At 41.9% G+C, this 19473-nt stretch overlaps 2 long non-coding RNA genes across 3 annotated transcripts in view; one reads left to right on the plus strand and one right to left on the minus strand.

Annotated features, from left to right (window-relative positions):
• Positions 1-19473, plus strand: part of LOC118940097 (uncharacterized) — a 35950-nt gene that overhangs the window by 8366 nt on the left and 8111 nt on the right. Inside the window, exon 1 of one of the 2 annotated variants that reach the window (XR_016487768.1) lies at positions 12378-12968. The exons of the other annotated variant lie outside the window; for it this stretch is intronic. This is a non-coding gene — a long non-coding RNA (uncharacterized LOC118940097). Of the gene's footprint in view, positions 1-12377; positions 12969-19473 lie in introns of those variants that run through there. 2 annotated transcript variants of the gene reach the window in all.
• On the minus strand, positions 7380-8226 carry LOC110495170 (uncharacterized). Its single transcript, XR_002469391.3, has 4 exons — positions 8116-8226; positions 7834-7924; positions 7683-7748; positions 7380-7587 (listed from the first exon to the last, which is right to left on the minus strand). It is a non-coding gene; the product is annotated as an uncharacterized LOC110495170 (long non-coding RNA).

Raw genomic sequence — 19473 nt, forward strand, 5'->3', positions numbered from 1 at the left:
CCGACAGAACAAGTCTTTATTAATTACTAATCTGCAGCTAGTAATTCAGTATCATTGAACGCGAAGAACGACAACCACCGAAACATCCAATCTACGACAACATGAATGAATGTTGCTCTGAACTATCCCCTCTAACCATGATAGACAGAGAGAGAGAGAGAGAGAGAGAGAGAGAGAGAGCGAGAGAGAGAGAGAGAGAGAGAGAGAGAGACGGACAATTCTACAAAAGAAACAACTTTTCAACGAAGATCAAGACGACACACTGAGCGTAAATATATATATTAATTGCAATTGTTCCCAAATGTGTAAAGGAGTAGCATTTCAATTGTTATAATTATTGACTTCTTAGTCGACCCCCACTTCCCTTTTTGTCTAACAAGACGCTATGCCAGTTTAGCCCACTAGGGCACATTTCCCTATCATTTCTTGTAACCATATTTACTGTGTTTGTTTATGCATTTCTGTGAATGACTTAGTTAGTAATAAATAAATGATTTAAGACAATTGATGTATGGATGTCTCATAGTGAAGACTGGGTTCGTGCCGATAACCAACAATTTACGACGTTTGGAATGAGACTAACGTGAGGTAAAGTAAATAATTAATTAATCAGAAGACTATGGATCAGATATGAAAATATCTGAAAGATTATATTGGGAAATTATAACTTTGTAATCTGAATATTTTCCTTGGTGCCCCGACTTCCTAGTTAATTACAGTTACATGAGTAATCAGATTGATCGCGTAATACTAATTACAGAGAATCTTTGATAAAAACGAAGTCTTCAATTTAATGACAGTAAAGACACGACAATAGTTCAGAGAAATCAGCAACAAAAGTGGGTGGCTGATATTTAAACAGTATAGCATGAAGCTCAAAAGACCGAAGTTGCCAAATGAAATGTCCTTACAGCTGGGAGCATTAGTAAATATAGAGGCTCTCTTCATACTCTTTTCCTATAGAGTATGGAAAGCTGCAGTCCATGGGCAAGGCTTCAATAATTGTGGCACTACAGTCTGCAGACAGCCATGTTTCAGTGAGAAACATGTAATCAACTTCGTACTCAGTAATGAGGTCATTCACAAGAAAGGTTTTACTAGTGATTGTTCTAACATTTAAAACCGCCATATTCAATGAGATTCGGCCACTCTGCCCGGGGGTATCTGCCTCAAGGAAAACAATCAAATAACAACCAAATGATTAATGTTGCAACCTTGTTTTCTGACAGTCTCCAACCTATAAGAATGGTAGGATAGGACAGTTTGTATAAACTCAGTAGAAGGCAGAGTTAGAGGAACATAAATCAGGTTACTCACAATAACCACAGTGCCATTTCTACAGGAGTTGATATGCTTTCCAAGTCCTCTGTTGCTTATTCTGCCAGGGAAGACTGGAGCGCTACCAGACCATGCCCGTCAGTCTCTAAAACAGTTTGCTATGTTGCTGGAAATAATCCTTGAAACTGTTGTGGTTAGAGGGAATCCCGTCTCTTTTAAAAAGTGCTGATTGCTCCCACAACAAATCAAAGTTGTCACAAAAGGAGATATTCCTGTCTTTGAAAAGTTTCTTCAGATACTCATTTAGGGCATCGAGTCGGCAGAAACATTCCGAAACCCCTTCGATATCAAGAGAGGGGACAGATATAATTATTCTCTTCCTTATGCTAGCGAGGGTGTTAAAGAAAATGTGTTGTCCTCCCTCAGATCACCGAATGCGAAAGTCATTCAAACCTACAGTATGTCAGTGACAATGGTGTCAATATTGTAATAGTTGGACAGAACCGTGGGCAGAAGGAAGTTGATGTAATGGACACAGGCTCCTGGGTGACAATGGACCTTGGTTGTTCCACAGACTGTAGGCAGAACAAAATCTCTCACCATCGAGCTGCCCAAATTATGGTGGTGTTGATGGAATCTGATGGGGAAAGAAGAGGGGGAGCGGGTGGGACTGCCTTGGGCACGGGGCTGGAGGCTTCTAGCCAGGCTAGCCTGACTCTTTGCAACAGTGGATGGTGCTGGAAATCCCAGGAAGGTGGAAGATGGTCCGAGACCCTTGAGTCAGGAACCTGCTGAACTGTGATGGTCGTGGGGGAGGGTTCCACTGGGCGGCTGGTGGTCTACTCAGAGGATCTGTGCTGACACCCTCCCCCACGGGGAAAAGTTGTTTGATAGCTGGATTGGATCCTTCGGATAGATGAGGGGTGGTCAGACTGACTCCCCAATTTCCTACGCCTTGCCAGTGTTCAGTCTCCCATGCACCGCAGAGTTGAGCTTAACATCTAATTGGGACAGATCAACACCACCGACTCATTGACAGCTTTGCTATAGGAAGCATTTATAACCGAGATTCGGTTTGCCTAGGCTACAGCAAGGGCGGTGTCCTCAAGTTATCCTTTTCTCACAGCCGAGTGAACAGCCAGAGGATCTCTTCCCTAAGCTGCTTGATGGTGGTGCATTTAGGGCAGACAAATCCCAGTCCATTTTTCAGTTCCACCTTATCCTCATTTTGTGATTGTGTGGAAATCATCTCGCACATAACACATTTGTGCCCAGCTGTGGATAAAAAAAGTCACCTTGTTGCAGATAAATTTACACGGTTATCAAAACGTCACACCATGGTAAGCCTACACGAAACACAGCCATTATTTAAAGTGTTTCTAAAATGCCTTTTGGGAAAAATGAATGGTGCAAAAATGATTGGAATCATTTCCCTGTTTGACCGCTAGATATCATGGGTATTATGACACCTCCACTGTGGGGCTCTATGCTTAAACTGTTTTTTCAAAGAGACAGAAATGTGACATGCTGGGAGAATGACTGTGTTTGGTTTCCTCCAAATCATTGATAATTTAGTAACAGAGTCTCTTTCACTCATTGAGGGTTGATATGCTGATTAACTTGCATTACAGATGGATTGGGGATTTTTTTATTTGACCTTTATTTAACTAGGCAACTCAGTTAAGAACAAATTCTTATTTTTAATGACAGCCTAGGAACAGTGGGTTAACTGCCTTGTTCAGGGTCAGCGCAACAGTTTTTTACCTTGTCAGCTCGAGGATTCGATAGTTCAGTTACAAGGCCAACGCTCTAACCATTAGGCTACCTACCTGCTGATGCATGAATTTTGGGCAACCAATTGCAGCACTCCGATGGATAGTCAAGTCTGACAACTCAGACAAGCTCATGTGTTTAAATCACATGAAAGCCAGTGAGGGCTATGGCAAAAACAGAATTTTCTTCCAAAAATAAAATCTTTAAATGGCTAAATATACTGAACAAAAATATAAATGTAAGGTGTCGGTCCCATGTTTCACGAGGTGAAATAAAAGATCCCAGAAATGTTCCATATGGACAAAAAGCTTATTTTTTCCCAAATGTTGTGCATCCCTGTTAGTGAGCATTTCTCATTTGCCAAGATAATCCATCCACCTGGCAGGTGTGGCACTTCAAGAAGCTGATTAAACAGCATAATTATTACATAGGTGCACTCTTAAAATGTGCGGTTTTGTCACAGAACACAATGCCACAAGTTTTGAGGGAGCTTGCAATTGGCATGTTGACTGCAGGAATGTCCACCAGAACTGTTGCCAGATAATAAAATGTTCATTTCTCTACCATAAGCTGCCTCCAACATTGTTTTAGAGAATTTGGCAGTATGTCCAACTGGCCTCACAATTTCAGACCATGTGTAATCACGCCAGCCCAGGACCTCCACATCTGGCTTCTTCACATGCAGGATCGTCTGAGACCAGCCACCCAGACAGCTGATGAAACAAAGAAGTGTTTCTGTCTGTAATAAAGCCCTGCATTTAATATCAATCCAGATTGGATGTGACAACAGAGATGAGGTGCACACTGTCGACCACGCCCCCCCTCTTATTAGTGGCGGTGAGTAAAGACACATTATGTCAGACTAATTTGCAATTTACTGTCATAACCCCACATTACGCAGATGTGATTGTGAGTTGAGAAGACAATCAGAAATACTGTTAGAATGTTTTTCAATTGATTGCCATAGCCCCAAAAATAAAAGTAAACATTGGTTGTTAGTTACATCATTTTGTTCACATGGTTGGACTCAAAATGGAGTCGTGGGTCAAAAGTTTGGGAACCCTGCCCGAGACACTATCATGTGTGAAAAACCCAGGAAAGCATCCGCTTTTGAGATACTGTATTTGTATTTATTAAGGATCCCCATTAGCTGCTGCCAAACGTGCAGCTACACTTCCTGGGGTCCAGCAATATTAAAGCAGTTCATACAATTTTAAAAACATTACACTGCTTTCACAGATTGTATTGTAGTGGTGGAGAAGTTGCCCCTACTCCTCCACTCCCACATATATGCAGTACTAAATCCATGTGTATGTATAGTGTGTTTGTTATCATGTGTATGCACGTGTCTGTGCCAATGTTTGTGTTGCTTCACAGTCCCTGCTGTTCCATAAAGTGTTTTTAAAATTTCTTAAATCTAAATTTTACTGCTTGTGTCAGTTACTTGATGTGGAATAGAGTTCCATGTAGTCATGGCTCAATATAGTACTGTGTGCCTCCCATAGTCTTCTGGACTTGGGGACGGTGAAGAGACCTCTTGTGGTATGTGGGGTATGCATGGGTGTCCGAGCTGTGTGCCAGTAGTTTAGACAGACAGCTCGGTGCATTCAACATGTCAATCTCTCCTCCACTTTCAACCAGGAGAGATTGGCATGCATATTATTAATATTAGCTCTCTGTGTCCATTAACCAATCAATCTAATTTATCTATAAAGCCCTTACATCAGCTGATGTCACAAATTGCTGTACAGAAACCCAGCCTAAAACCCCAAACAGAAAGCAATGCAGGTGTAGAAGCGTGGTGGCTCGGAAAAACTCCCTAGAAAAGCCTGAACCTAGGAAGAAACCTAGAGCGGAACCAGGCTGTGAGGGGTGGCCAGTCCTCTTCTGGCTGTGCCGGGTGGAGATTATAACAGAACATCGCCAAGATATTAAAATGTTCATAGATGACCAGCAGGGTCAAATAATAATAATCACATTGATTGTAGAAGGTGCAACAGGTCAGCACCTCAGGAGTAAATGTCAGTTGGCTTTTCATATCCGATCATTCAGAGTATCTCTACCGCTCCTGCTGTCTCTAGAGAGTTGAAAACAGCAGGTCTGGGACAGGTAGCACGTCCGGGGAACCGGTCAGGGTTCCATAGCCGCAGGCAGAACAGTTGAAACTGGTGCAGCAGCACGACCAGGTGGTCTGGGGACAGCAAGGAGTCATCAGGTCAGGTAGTCCTGAGGTCCTCCGAGAGAAAGAAAGAGAGGAAGAAAGAAAGAGAGAGAATTAGAGAGAGCATACTTAAATTCACACAGGACATCAGATAAGACAGGAGAAATACTCCAGATATAAGAGACTGGCCCTAGCCCCCCAACACAAACTATTGTAGCGTAAATACTGGAAGCTGAGACATGAGGGGTCAGGAGACACTGAGACCCTGTCCGACAATAACCCCGGAAAGGACCAAACAGGCAGGATATAACCCCAACCAGTTTGCAAAAGAACAGCCCCCACACCACTATAGAGGGATCTCTTCATCCAAGGGCCAGTCGTGCTGCCCTGTTCTGAGCCAGTTGCAATTTTCCTAAGTCCTTTTTTGTGGCACCTGACAACACAACTGAACAGTCAAGATGCGACAAAACTTGGGCCTGTAGGACTTGTCTTGTTGATAGTGTTGTTAAGGCAGAGCATCTCTTTCTTTTGCTGGATAAGCGCAGACAAAGGAATGTTCTAAGATTCTTCACAATGTGTTATCCAATCTCAAAACATTTTAGAAAAAGGCTCAGTTTTATTATTGAAAACAGGGGTCCAATAAATATTACTTGTAAAACAAAATCTCTCAGCAATTGAATTACTATAAAATATGTATACAGTACCAGTCAAATTTGGACACACCTACTCAAAGGTTTTTCTTTATTTTTTGCTATTTTCTACATTGTAAAATAATAGTGAAGACATCAAAACTATGAAATCACACATTAATTTTACCTTTAACTAAGCAAGTCAGTTAAGAACAAATTCTTATTTACAATGACGGCCTACACTGGCCAAACCCGGACAATCCTGGGCCAATTGTGCGCCGCCCTGTGGGACTCCTAATCACAGCTTAGTTTTGATACGGCCTGGAATCGAACCAGGGTGTCTATAGTGACGCCTCTAGCACTGAGATGCAGTGCTGTAGACCGCAGCTCCACTCGGGTGGGAACCACACATGCGGAGAACATCCGTTCACCTACTCTGCGTCTCACAATGATACGGAGGATGGAACCAAAACTCTCAAATTTGGACTCATCTGACCAAAGGACAGATTTACACTGGTCTAATGTCAGTTGCTCGTATTTCCTGGCCCAAGCAAGTCTCTTCTTCTTATTGGTGTCCTTTAGTAGTGTTTTATTTTGCAGCATTTTGACCATGAAGCCCTGATTCACATATTATTCTCTGAACAGTTGATGTTGAGATGTGTCTGTTACTTGAACTCTGAAGCATTTATTTGGGCTGCAATTTCTCAGGCTGGAACTTATCCTCTGCAGTAGAGGTAACTCTGGGTCTGCCTTTCCTCTGGTGACGACTGCACTTGCAGAAACGTTCAATGTTCTTGACATTTTCCACATTGACTGACCAGAAATTCCACAAATGAACTTTTAACAAGGCATACATGTTAATTGAAATGCAATCCTCATGAAGCTGGTTGAGAGAAAGCCAAGAGTGTGCAAAGCTGTCATCAAGGAAAAAGGTGGCTTAGAAGATTCACAAATTTAAAATATATCTTGATTTGTTTAACACTTTGGTTACTACATGATTACATATGTAATGGGACGGCAGGTAGCCTACTGGTTAAAGTGTTGGACTAGTAACCGATAGGTTGCACAATCGAATCCTTGAGCTGACAAGGTAAAAATCTGTTGTTCTTCCCCTGAACGAGGCAGTTTACCCACTGTTCCTAGGCCGTTATTGAAAGTAAGATTGTTCTTAACTTACTTGCCTAGTTAAATAAAAAATACACAAATGTAAAGTATGGAGGAGGATGTGTGATGGTGCTTTGCTGGTGACACTGACATTGATTTATTTAGAATTCAAGGCACACTTAACCAGCATGGCTACCACAGCAGTCTGCAGCAGTACGCCATCCCATCTAGTTTGCGCTTAGTGGGACTGTCATTTGTTTTTGAACAGGACAATGACCCAACACAGCTCCAGGCTGGTTAAGGGCTATTTGACCAGGGAGAATGATGGAGTGCTACATCAGAGAACCTGGCCTCCATAATCACCCGACCTCGACCCAAATTGTATGGTCATGTTAACATTGTAACACTGAATGAAAAACACTGCTAGACATGCATGTGTGAAAGGCCCATTTTATTGGAGGATCACAATGCAACATTGCCATCATGAATGGATGAATGTGGGGCTTTGTAGAGTAATGTTAGTTATGTTGATTCCATATGGAGACCAGGAAAGAATCGTCCGTGACCCCATTCTGGTACCTCATCATCCATGATAATGATGATGATGATGATGACGATGATGACGACGACTGAACCATGATGCTAATCAACAGGAGACATGGAATTAGCCTTCACCCTTTTTATAAAACTCTAGTAACTTCTCTTTGGCATGCATGTAGATAGCTATATGTACATACGTTGTGCTTCATCTTCTGCAATGGCATTCACAAGTCCATTCTCCACCTTCTCCATGGCACTATCCTCTTGGGGAAGATTTGTCATCATATCAAATTATTTCAGATTAAAACCAGGAGTAATAGAACACACACACACACACACTAGACGTACCTTCCTTAGCGTGATCTTCATTGAGGGAGCTTGCTAACAGGACACCCACTAGAGCGAACAGCAGTAACATACTCTGGATCTTCATCCTTTACTGAACCACATAGAGCATGGCATTTTAAAACACACACTGATCATCATCCTCTAGAAAATGAGATAAACCGTGTTGTTAGCATGTCACATTATACAGTTGTCCACCAATCTACTCTTGTATGAAACAACCAGTCCAGCCATACACACCAGTCCACACCTATATACATCTGAGAATGTGCTCAGCGAACTTACCTCTGATAGTTGGAATATGCTGACTGATTGATACCTGGTTGTCTTGATGTCTTCTGGACCTCAGTAGAAGACGAGTGTCTCTCTGCCCCTTGCAGTCCTGTCTTATACTCTTTCTGCCCCACCTCTCACAGTTGAATAACAAACAGACACCACACCCGTGACAATAACCACAGTTACACACCCTGGAGTGTATTCCCTCCCTCCAGGCAAAAATAGGCTGAATCAACATTAGGGTTTCCTTGTAACTTAACTGACTTATTCAATGTAATCATGTTGCATCAAAATGGCTAGTTGAATAGATTTGCAAAAAGTGAGTTCTCTTATTTTTTTATTTTACCCCTGTAACGGTTTTCTTGCGGTGAAGGAGTGTCGGACCAAAATGCAGCGTGGTTGTTATTCATGGTTTTTTAATGAAGGAAAAACTATACATGAATAAACTACAAAATAATGAAATGTGAAAACCTAAACAGTCCTATCTGGTGCAAACACAGAGACAGGAACAATCACCCACAAAACCCAACACCAAACAGGCTACCTAAATATGGTTCCCAATCAGAGACAATGACTAACACCTGCCTCTGATTGAGAACCATATCAGGCCAAACATAGAAATAGACAAACCAGACACACAACATAGAATGCCCACCCAGCTCACGTCCTGACCAACACTAAAACAAGGAAAACACACACGAACGATGGTCAGAACGTGACAACCCCCTTGTCTCATCGCTGCAATGCAACACTCCAATGGACCCGGGAGGCGAAGGTAGAGTCATGCATCCTACGAAACAAGACCCACCAAACCGTGCTTCTTAACACCCACCCGCTTAACCCAGAAACCAGCCGGCACCAATGTGTCAGAGTAAACACTGTTCACCTGCAGGCGCCTTTCCCGCCACAAAGAGTCGCTAGAGTGCGATGAGTCAAGTAAAGCCCCACTGGCCAAACCCTTCTTTAACCCAGACGACACTGGGCCAATTGTTCGCCGCCCTATGGGACACCCGATCACGGCCGGTTGTCAAACTCAGGTCTGTAGTGACACCTCTAGTACTGCAATGCAGTGCCTTAGACCGCTGAGCCACTCGGGAGGCTGAGTTGTCTCATGTTTACCAAGCGTTTGAGCCAAATCAACAACACGATTTAACCTAAGAAAGAAGTAGCTTGCAAGTTTACTAGATAGCTACAGTAGTTAGCGTGCTAACCAAACAAGACTTGCTAGTTTAGCTAATCAAACCAATCACTCCTAGCTTGCTATTATGAAAATCGAACTCAACAATACCAATACTGTTTTCAATTCAACTTTCTTTCAAAAGCAGCTCAAACAAAACATGTAAAAATTAACTAGAGCCATTGAATTCTACCGTGCAAATATTCATGGGTTTCATGTTTCCTCCCAATATTGTTTTGAACATTTTGAACTGATGCCCAACTGACCATTCTACTCAATGCATCGTCAAGGAACGCTGATGAATATTTCATCAGTGCATTACTGTGCCTTAGAAATGCAATGACATTCAAAAGGATTCAAATAATCAGCAGGAAAACCCTTGTCATCATTTTGATGTCACCAGATTGACTTGAGTATAATGTTAGCTAGCTATCTAAGGGGAGGCCACCAGATTTTAGCTAGCTAACCTTAGCATTGCTAGCTATTTTTGTAGTATCAGAACTCAGGATAAGACCCGGATACTGTTTATTGACCAAACAGGAGGCAGGCAAAATACAGGTCGAGGGCAGGCAGAGGTCCGTAATCCAGGGCAGAATCACTAACGTACAGAACGGCAGGCAGGCTTGCTTGCTTGCTTGCTTGCTTGCGGTCAGGGCGCGCAGAATGGTCAAAACCAGGGGAAACTAGGAAACAGAAACTTAGGAAGATGGGAAAGCACACTGGTAAGACCTGACAAGATGAACTGGCAATAGACAAACAGAGAACACAGATATAAATGCACAGGGTATGATGGGGAAGATGGGCAACACCTGGAGGGGGGTGGAGACAAGCACAAAGACAGGTGAAACCGATTAGGGTGTGACAGCTAGCTAATAACAACATTGCCCTCAGTTTAACGTAAATCTGACAACATGATAATGCAGGCAAAGTTGTTTCATACTTAATATTTAACTACTTTGACAACAACATCCCTGGGTCACTCGTCTTTTCAGTTCGCTGCAGCTAGCGACTGGAACGAGCTGCAACAAACACTCAAACTGGACAGTTTTATCTCAATCAGGTAGCCTAGTAACTGAAAGGTTGCAAGATCAAATCCCTGAGCTGAAAAGGTACAAATCTGTTGTTCTGCCCCTGAACAAGGCAGTTATCCCACTGTTCCTAGGCCATCATTGAAAATAAGAATTTGTTCTTTACTGACTTGCCTAGTTAAATAAAGGTTTAAAAAAATGCTAAGACTCAATCATGGACACTTAATGACCGTTGTGGCTGCTTTGCATGATGTATTGTTGTCTCTACCTTCTTGCCCTTTGTGCTGTTTTCTGTGCCCAATAATGTTTGCACCATGTTTTGTGTTGTCATGTGTTGCTTCCTTACTATGTTGATGTCTTAGGTCTCTATTAATGTAGTGTTGTCTCTATAGTTGTGATGTGTGTTTTGTCCTATATATATATATATATATATATAATTTTTTTCATCCCAGCCTCCATCCTCGCAGGAGGCCTTTTGCCTTTTGGTAGACCGTCATTATAAGTAAGAATTTGTTCTTAAAACGGACTTGCCTAGTTAAAAAAAACAACAAAAAAATTCCAGGCACTATAGTGTAATTTCGACTAAACAGTAGTTAGCCTCCGTCCAGTGTGTCTACACGATAAACAGTCGACTCTGTGATGCTGAGCGGCCATGTGACGGTTGTTAGGTTCTAAATAAATAGTAAGAAATTGACGGACACTATAAAAGCTCCAAGTTTTGAACAGACAAAGACATTTTTCCACTAGTGGTAGATCTACAAACGATATACCGCTGTCGATCTACTAACGATATACCGCTGCCAGGCCGACGTCGGCGAGATGTATGTGTCACAAACGTGTGTATAAGTGGCAGGGAAGTCAGGCGCAGGAGAATAAACTTGGTAAATGGAGTAAAACAAAACATAACTCCAAAACCATAAAATATAAACGAAACAAATTGGGTACAAGGAACCGTCACGCACCAAATACAAACGACACGAAACTGAAACAAGAAACAATATCTGACAAAGACATGATGGGAAACAGAGGGTTAAATACACAACAGGTAATGAATGTGATTGAAACCAGGTGAGTAGGAAGACAAGACAAAACCAACGGAAAATGAAAAATGGATCAATGATGCCTAGAAGACCGGTGACGTCGACCGCCGAGCACCATCCGAACAAGGAGAGGTATCGACTTCGGCAGAAGTCGTGACAGTATGTGTGCTGTTGGGACGCGGCCGAGTGACGGAGGTGCAACCTATGAATACAGAGCATTATAGGGAAATAATTCACGCTCTAGAATGCTCTCCAAGCAAATAAGAAAGTATTCAATGGTATAACTACATATCTTCACATTTTTATTAGGTCCACACTAATTGTGGTTGTATTGTGAATCAAAGAGCAGGCAACACATAGTTTTAATTTAACCTTTATTTATCTAGGCAAGTCAGTTAAGAACAAATTCTTATTGACAATGACGGCCTACCCCGGCCAAACCCGGACGACGCTGGGCCAAATGTGCGCCACCCTATGGGACTCCCAATCACAGCCGGATGTGATACAGCCTGGAATCAAACCAAGGACTATAGTGACGCCTCTTGCACTGAGATGCAATACCTTAGAATGCTGCGCCACTCGGAAGCGGTAAATGAATAATATGAAACAAGCATCTTGGAGTCCCTCAGACCAAAATACAGGCTATAAGACAGGCCTAATACAGAAAGATTTGTCACTACAATGAATATAGGTGAAATTACATAGATGTGTACATTTGATTGTACAAGGTTTTATAAGCATTTTGATAAATCGACTACTCTGTGAAATTTGTGCTATTTCACTTGAGGACATGCAGTGGAGGGTTTTCTCCTTAAAATGAATCTTGCCCTGAATGTGTTTCAAACTCACAACCACCATATGTCGATAGTATGGAGTAGGTCACTTTAAATACTCTTGAGTGTAGGTGGCAGTATTTTGATGTTTGGATGAAAAACGTACCCATATTAAACTGCCTATTTCTCAGGCCCAGAATCTAGAATATGCATATAATTGTCCGATTGGGATAGAAAACACTCTAAAGTTTCCAAAACTGTCAAAATATTGTCTGTGAGTATAATAGAACTGATATTGCAGGCAAAAACCTGAGGAAAATCAAACCAGGAAGTGGCCTCTATTTTGAAAACTCCATGTTCCATAGCCTGCCTTCGCTCCATTCAAAGGGATATAAACCAGACTCCTTTTCCTATGGCTTCCCCATGGTGTGAACAGTCTTTAGACATAATTTCAGGCTTTTATTTTGAAAAATGAGCGAGAGATCACATCGAGTCTCTGTATGGCTGGGTGCCAGCAGCGTTTTGTATGCGCAACAGCTTGGTGCAGCCATTTTGTCTCTCTCTACCTGTTGAAGAAGCTACATTCCCAGTTGATATATTATCGATTATATATTGTAAAAACAACCTGAGGATTGATTATAAAAAATGTTTGAAATGTTTCTACGAATACTATTTGGAATTTTCTTCTGCAATTTCGTGACCGCTCGAGCCTGTGGATTTCTGAACATAACGCGCCAACCAAATGGAGGTATTTTGGATATAAAAATAATCTTTATGGAACAAAAGGAACATTTATTGTGTAACTGGGAGTCTCGTGAGTGCAAACATCCAAAGATCATCAAAGGTAAGCAATTTAATTTATTGCTTTTCTGACTTTTGTGACCAATCTACTTCGCTGCTAGCTGTTTGTAATATTTTGTCTACTGAGAGAGATGTGCTTACATAAACGCTTGGTATGCATTCGCAGAAAAGCTTTATTGAAATCTGACATGCCAGGTGTATTAACAACAAGCTAAGCTGTGTGTTGCTATATTGCACTTGTGATTTCATGAAAATTAAATATTTTTAGTAATTTAATTTGAATTTGGCGCTCTGCAATTCAGCGGTGGTTGACGAAAATGATCCCGCTAACGCGATGGGTGCATCAAGAAGTCACACCACATATCCAAGATAGCAATAGTGGGTTAATGACTGATATTTGACAACACCACGAGTCTTCGCCTTTGACTTATATTATGTTTGAATACAAAGTTTCATGTTATATAATCCTCCTACTTTTATTAGTGAAAGTACATAAGTGAATGACATCAGTGGCCTAGTAAAGGAAGCATCATACTCAAATATACTGGCACACTCCACTTAGACCATGGGGAACAAATTAAACCAAACTGTTGGATGGTTTAACATTATGCCTCTGGTTGTCAAATTGACCTGTTGAACCTGTACAATTGGATTGTGGCTCTACCGTTTAAAGTCTCTGATAGGTTGATTTGTTATTTTGTTACCGGATATACTTATCTGCTCAGCTGGCCATCCTCAGCATCGTGGCTAAATTAGCCAGGTTGGCTTATGAGAAAAGCTAGCGGCTAGCCATTTTAAACCAATGGTTTAAACCATGCCATTAGAGGCATCACTACAGACATGGGTTTGATCCCAGGCTGTGTCATGACTGGGAGACACTTGAGGCGGCGCAACAATTGACCCAATGTCGTCCTGGTTACGGGAGGGTTTGGCTGTATGGGATGTCCTTGTGCCGTTGCGCTCTAGCAATTCCTTGTGGCAGGCCAGGCACATGCACGCTGAATTTGCTCAACAACTATACAGTGTTTTCTCCAACACATTGGTACAGCTGGTTAAGCGAGCAGTGTGGCTTGGCAGGGTCGTGTTTCGGAGGCGCTCGGCTCTTGACCTTTGCCTCTCCCGATTGCGGGAGACAAGACAAGACCAATTGGATATCATGAAATTGGGGATAAAAAAGGGTTAAATACAAAAAAATGTAAAGTTAGTTTTTGTATAATTCATACCATCTTAAAGTAAAAATCACGTTTTCATAATTTGGCTGCTTGGCTCAGGGTCATTTTAAAACTGCGTTACAATTTCCCCAAACCCTAGCAGCCATGACAAAACCTCATGTGCCTAACGAGAGACAATAATCGTGATATGTCAATCATGCCAATGTTTAGCCAAAATATAGTGATAAAAATTATGCTAGTTTGAACTCTTGGACGTTAATGCTGAGGACAATGTAATACATATACAGCTGGTGGAAAAACTACTTTCACCCTTAATAAAAAACATTTGTCCATTAAACAAGCAAATAGTGAGATATTTGAAAACTTTTTGAAACCTTTCAAGCAGGGAGAGAACCTAATTAGCCATGTACTGAGTGAGATTTATCACTTTTGAAGCTTCTGTTTGGAGAAATTCAGTGTTACAATTAGCCCTGGTCACCCCTACTAAACTCAGAAAGGCATTAATACTGTAAATCAGATTAAAACGTTGAGGGGAAATTACTTAAATGTTACACATTGCACCTTTCACTTGACTTAGAGACCACTTATAAAAATGGTAAGCCCTTGATCTTGCTTTTCGTGAAAATCTATTTCCTCAATTAGCCATTTTGTAGAAATTATTTTTCACGAGGGAGGTTGGTCAGGAAATCTCAGGATCACAGTTTCTGGTATTAATCCTTAGTGTGTAAAGAGTAATTCATCTTGTAATTCAGAAGGATGCCACTGAGTAAATAGTCCTTGGAATTTCCTTAGAAAATAATTATATTTAATTAGCCAATACCCGGAGGAAGGGGGATCTGAAGTATGATGCAAATGCAATACCTGGCCTAGAGCGTGTTCTGGCCCGGACAACCTGGTGTAACTAATGTTAGGCCTGCAGTGAGTTCTCTAACAAAGTAAGCCAATATCATTCATTACTTCCCAGTAAACCAAAAGATAAAGAAAGTGGTAAATATATAAATGAAATAACTTCACCACTGTTTTAATTTTACCATGTTCCCAATGGGCCTTTTGAAGTCCACAACCGTCACTGTAAGGGCTTTCACTCAAGACTGTTATGATCCAGATGGATTGCAAAACAACATTTTAAAAACGATATGTTCTGGCCTGGAGCGCCAGTTCAGGTGTAACTGTCATTTCAGGATTAGAAGGTCCGCTTAATGGGAACTCATAATATTGGTTTATCTTGGCAGAGAAAACACTCCAGGCCAGGTATCTGCCTCCCACCGAACATCGAAAAAAATGCAGTTTTATATATATATATATATATATATAAACAGTTGAAGTCGGAAGTTTGCATACACCTCAGCCAAATACACTTAAACTCAGTTTTCACAAATCCTGACATTGAATCCCAGTAAATAGTCCCTGTTTTATGTCAGTTAGGATCACCACTTTATTTTAAGAATGTGAAATGTCAGAATAATAGTAGAGAGAATTATTTATTTCAGCTTTTATTTCTTCCATCACATTCCCAGTGTGTCAGAAGTTTACATACACTCAATTAGTATTTGGTAGCATTGCCTTTAAATTGATTAACTCGGGGTCAAACGTTTCGGGTAGCCTTCAACAAGCTTCTCACAATAAGTTGGGTGAATTTTGGCCCATTCCTCCTGACAGAGCTGGTATAACTGAGTCAGGTTTGTAGGATCCTTGCTCGCACACGCTTTTTCAGTTCTGCCCACACATTTTCTATAGGATTGAGGTCAGGGTTTTGTGATGGCCACTCCAATACCTTAACTTTGTTGTCCTTAAGCCATTTTGCCACAACTTTGGACATATGCTTGGAGTTATTGTCCATTTGGAAGACCGATTTGCGACCAAGCTTTAACTTCCTGACTAACCAAACTAGCATTACTAATGGCAATACAATAATGTTGCTAGCTCCCTTCTCGTCTAGTTTAACCTGGGTAGTTGCTAGCTAGTTTACGCATTACTATGCTCACCCTAGCTAGCATTAGACACAAGGCTTCTACTAGCTAGCTTAAAGTGGCTAGCTCATGGGAAAGCAAGCTAACCACACTTGCATTTCTACCTGCACATATGGTTGCATTAGTATGGCTAGATAACTCGGGAATGAGTTCCCTACCTGCCCAGACTGTAGTATTGCTAGCTCTCTCGTTCTCTCGTTTAGTAAAACCTACTTTCACTCATTTGTGATGACTAGACTGAACGGTTTAGCCTCACGGCATTACCATCATGGAAAATGTTGAACAATGCACCAATGCTGTTCCCTTCAGCTAGCACCTTGCTAGCTATAACTTACCCTTAGCCTCACGAGGTGGTAGCTAGCTGGCTAGCTTCACGGCTATGGCGTTCATACACAGTGCTCACTTCAGTTAGCCATTAGCTGCAAGGCATCTAATGAGCTAGCTCACGCTAATTCACAGCAATGCTGAAAAGCCAGCTACTACCGACCAGACAGCTTCTCTTGTTTTCGTTGGCTAAACTGACCAGCTACACCTCACGGTGTTATGGTCAAAAGAGACTCCAGACCAAAGACACAATACTATTCACATAGTTGTCTTCGGCTAATGTGCTACTAGCTAGCTAGGCTATTAGCCAGCTGGGTGAACATTAGCTAGCTAACACCAAAAGCCTCACGGCCAAGTATCAGCTCGCACACGCTTAATCCGTTTAAGCAATGCTTTCCCCTGATTTATTATGGCATGCTAGGGGCCATACTAGCATGCTCATTGCAGCTCTTTAACAAGTTCTGCGAGTGTTTGAGGTTTTTTACAGAGTACCAGTCTGCGTTAAGATTAGGCCTCGCTAACACCAGCTAGTTAACCAGTCTGGCTTTTGCTAGTGTAGCTCCAGTGGGGGTCAGTGCTGTTTAAGATGAGGATTTTTTTTTTCCATGGCCTTATTTCTATTACAGCATATTGGATGACTCTCATTCATATTCCATTCACCCAGTTCAATGTAACAACAATAGGTTTAGGTTACTACATGATACTCAAATGTTCCCTATACCCATCATGAGGTTGCTACAACCTAGCCTATGCATGAGTTTACAAAGTAGATGAACACAGGCCGAGAGACAAATTTGAGGTGACAGACAGTACTGCTTTGCACACTCTTGCCTGCATCTAGCTGATATAGGGTGTAATCATTAGTCCAACAGTTGCAAACGAGAGTTTCAATTCAAATTTAGGTATGTTTATCCCAATTTTGTTCTGTTTGCCTCCATTTAAGAAGCGTTTGCATCAAAATCGGGGGAATGAATACACCCCATCTCATGCGTAGACACAGTTCACTTTCATAGCAGCCATGTTGTAGTCCTCCTCGCATCTATGCGTTCTCCTCCTCTCACCTCTTCCCTTTGCTTGTGGACTTCAGTGCACAACACATCATCTGTATGTGACCAGGCGAAAAAAAACTTTCCAAGCCAAACCAGTACACACAGCCTACATTGTTGTCACCATATTAGCTAAAGTAAAGGGGCAACAAGCTGGCTTTGGGGGACCAAGGTCCCTGGCGACACAGCAGTCTTCAAAAACTAAGGCTAGGCCCCTGAACCAGGACAAACCTGTAAGGAAGCAGTCTTACGCTGCAGCCGCAGCAAGGATCTGCCCCTCTAACCCTCCTAAGATGGGTTGGCCAACCTAGGGCGGTGTGCATGGCTCTCTGCCCTACCCTCTCTCTTCGGTTTTAATGGTTGCTACTCCTTGGCCTCTCAGAGTTTCGCAGCGGTGGGAAGGAAGGGTTGCCTTAAGAGAGAACCCTATTCTCTGTGCAGTACCTCACTTTTGTGGCTGTGCTCACATGAGAAAACGGAGAAGACGCACATTTTGTTCCACCAGAGTCCCACCCTTCCTGAGGCTATCACAGTCAAGCCTTTTCTGAAATGCGCTGCTCCGGTTTCCCCGCTAGAGGGCACTGCTACTCTGTACGAAAAGGCAGGGCAACCCTAACCACTGCTTCCCTTTTCTACAGGAGGACAGGTTTCCATGGCTCACTGGTGTGTTTTTCCTCTATATGGCAAAGACGACTTGGCTCTGTTATGGAGAACACTCTCCATTTAGCTAAAGATCAGTCAGTATAGTAATTCTGGATCTTAGGGAAAATGGGAGAGGCCTTTTTTCTTCTCGTAAGATGACTTAAGAGCAGAATCTGAATAACCGAAAAGAGCAGTTTTAGGTCAGATTCAATGGCCTTCACATATAAGCTGTGCTGCAGTACGCCACAACTTTTAAAGGAAGAACCACTGTAGGTGGGTTTTGGAGTAGTGACTTTATTGTATCAATTGATACCTGGTTAGAGGTTCACCTAAGGGTTATGATTGGGGCTGTACCAAATGTTTTATGTATTAGAATAATTGATTATGTTTATGTTGTAATAATAGAAGGGGAGGGGTTAAGACAAAGCACTCTGCTTTGGTGAAAAACATGGCTGGAAGGAGAGGTATTTGTTGAGGTCCTGAATTCTATATTTCGCCACAGGGGGGCCCAGTAATAATGAACCAAGATGGATAGGCCTAGGACTGAACTTTCCTTCGACTTTTGCATATGTGCTTTACAAATACGATGGGCTTTGTAACTCTATATGGCATGATTGAAGAGTCCAGTGCTTTAAAAAATGAATTGGTATGAAAGATTAGGAGAATCTGGCAAAGATACGTTTTTTTATGACATTAACCTTTTCATGTGAAAGTTCCAAATATCTTTAACGTTCCCCCCAGTGTGAGTTTTATTATGCGCGTGATGTCCAAACCGCTCACTCTTAGGATTAACAGGACAGCGCTGCCCTCAAACCAAAGCATGCTGCCTGTTTAATTATGTAAATGCTATGTTTCAACTTGTCAATTTCAAAAAAAAATTTTAAACAACTTTTATTTTCAAACAAATGTTTTATTTTCAAACAACAGTTTGAAATTAGGTGCATTCCACCTTAATTTACATAGAAGTAGCCCATTTCACTGTGGCAGACAACTTACGTTTGAGGCATGCTATGCTAGTGTAAGTTGAGGATTAGCTAGATGAGCCAGACAAACTTCTCTCTACGATGAGAGCCCAAGCGCTCCACCAGTGTTTCCCCCAGGTCAATTATGCAGACATTTGCGCATCTACAGTCAGAACAGAACCTGCCCGAGTCAGTAATGCCCAGAGCACTCAGGACCCCCTACCGGCAAAGGATGAACTGAAAAGAGTCACGATTAAACAAGCCTCTCATTCACATCTCGTTACCATCGGGGGCAGGCAGGACCCCTTACCGGCGAACAATGAACTGAAACCTCAAAAGAATCATGATTCTATGTCGTTCACCAAAGGGGGCTTTATTGGAGCTCTCATTTGTCACTGAGACCTGTAAAAGTGTGCTTTAAACAATGTACAT

The sequence above is a fragment of the Oncorhynchus mykiss genome, chromosome 17 (genome assembly GCF_057628025.1).
Source record: "Oncorhynchus mykiss isolate SJ-2025 chromosome 17, ASM5762802v1, whole genome shotgun sequence".
In the NCBI taxonomy this organism is placed as follows: domain Eukaryota; kingdom Metazoa; phylum Chordata; class Actinopteri; order Salmoniformes; family Salmonidae; genus Oncorhynchus; species Oncorhynchus mykiss.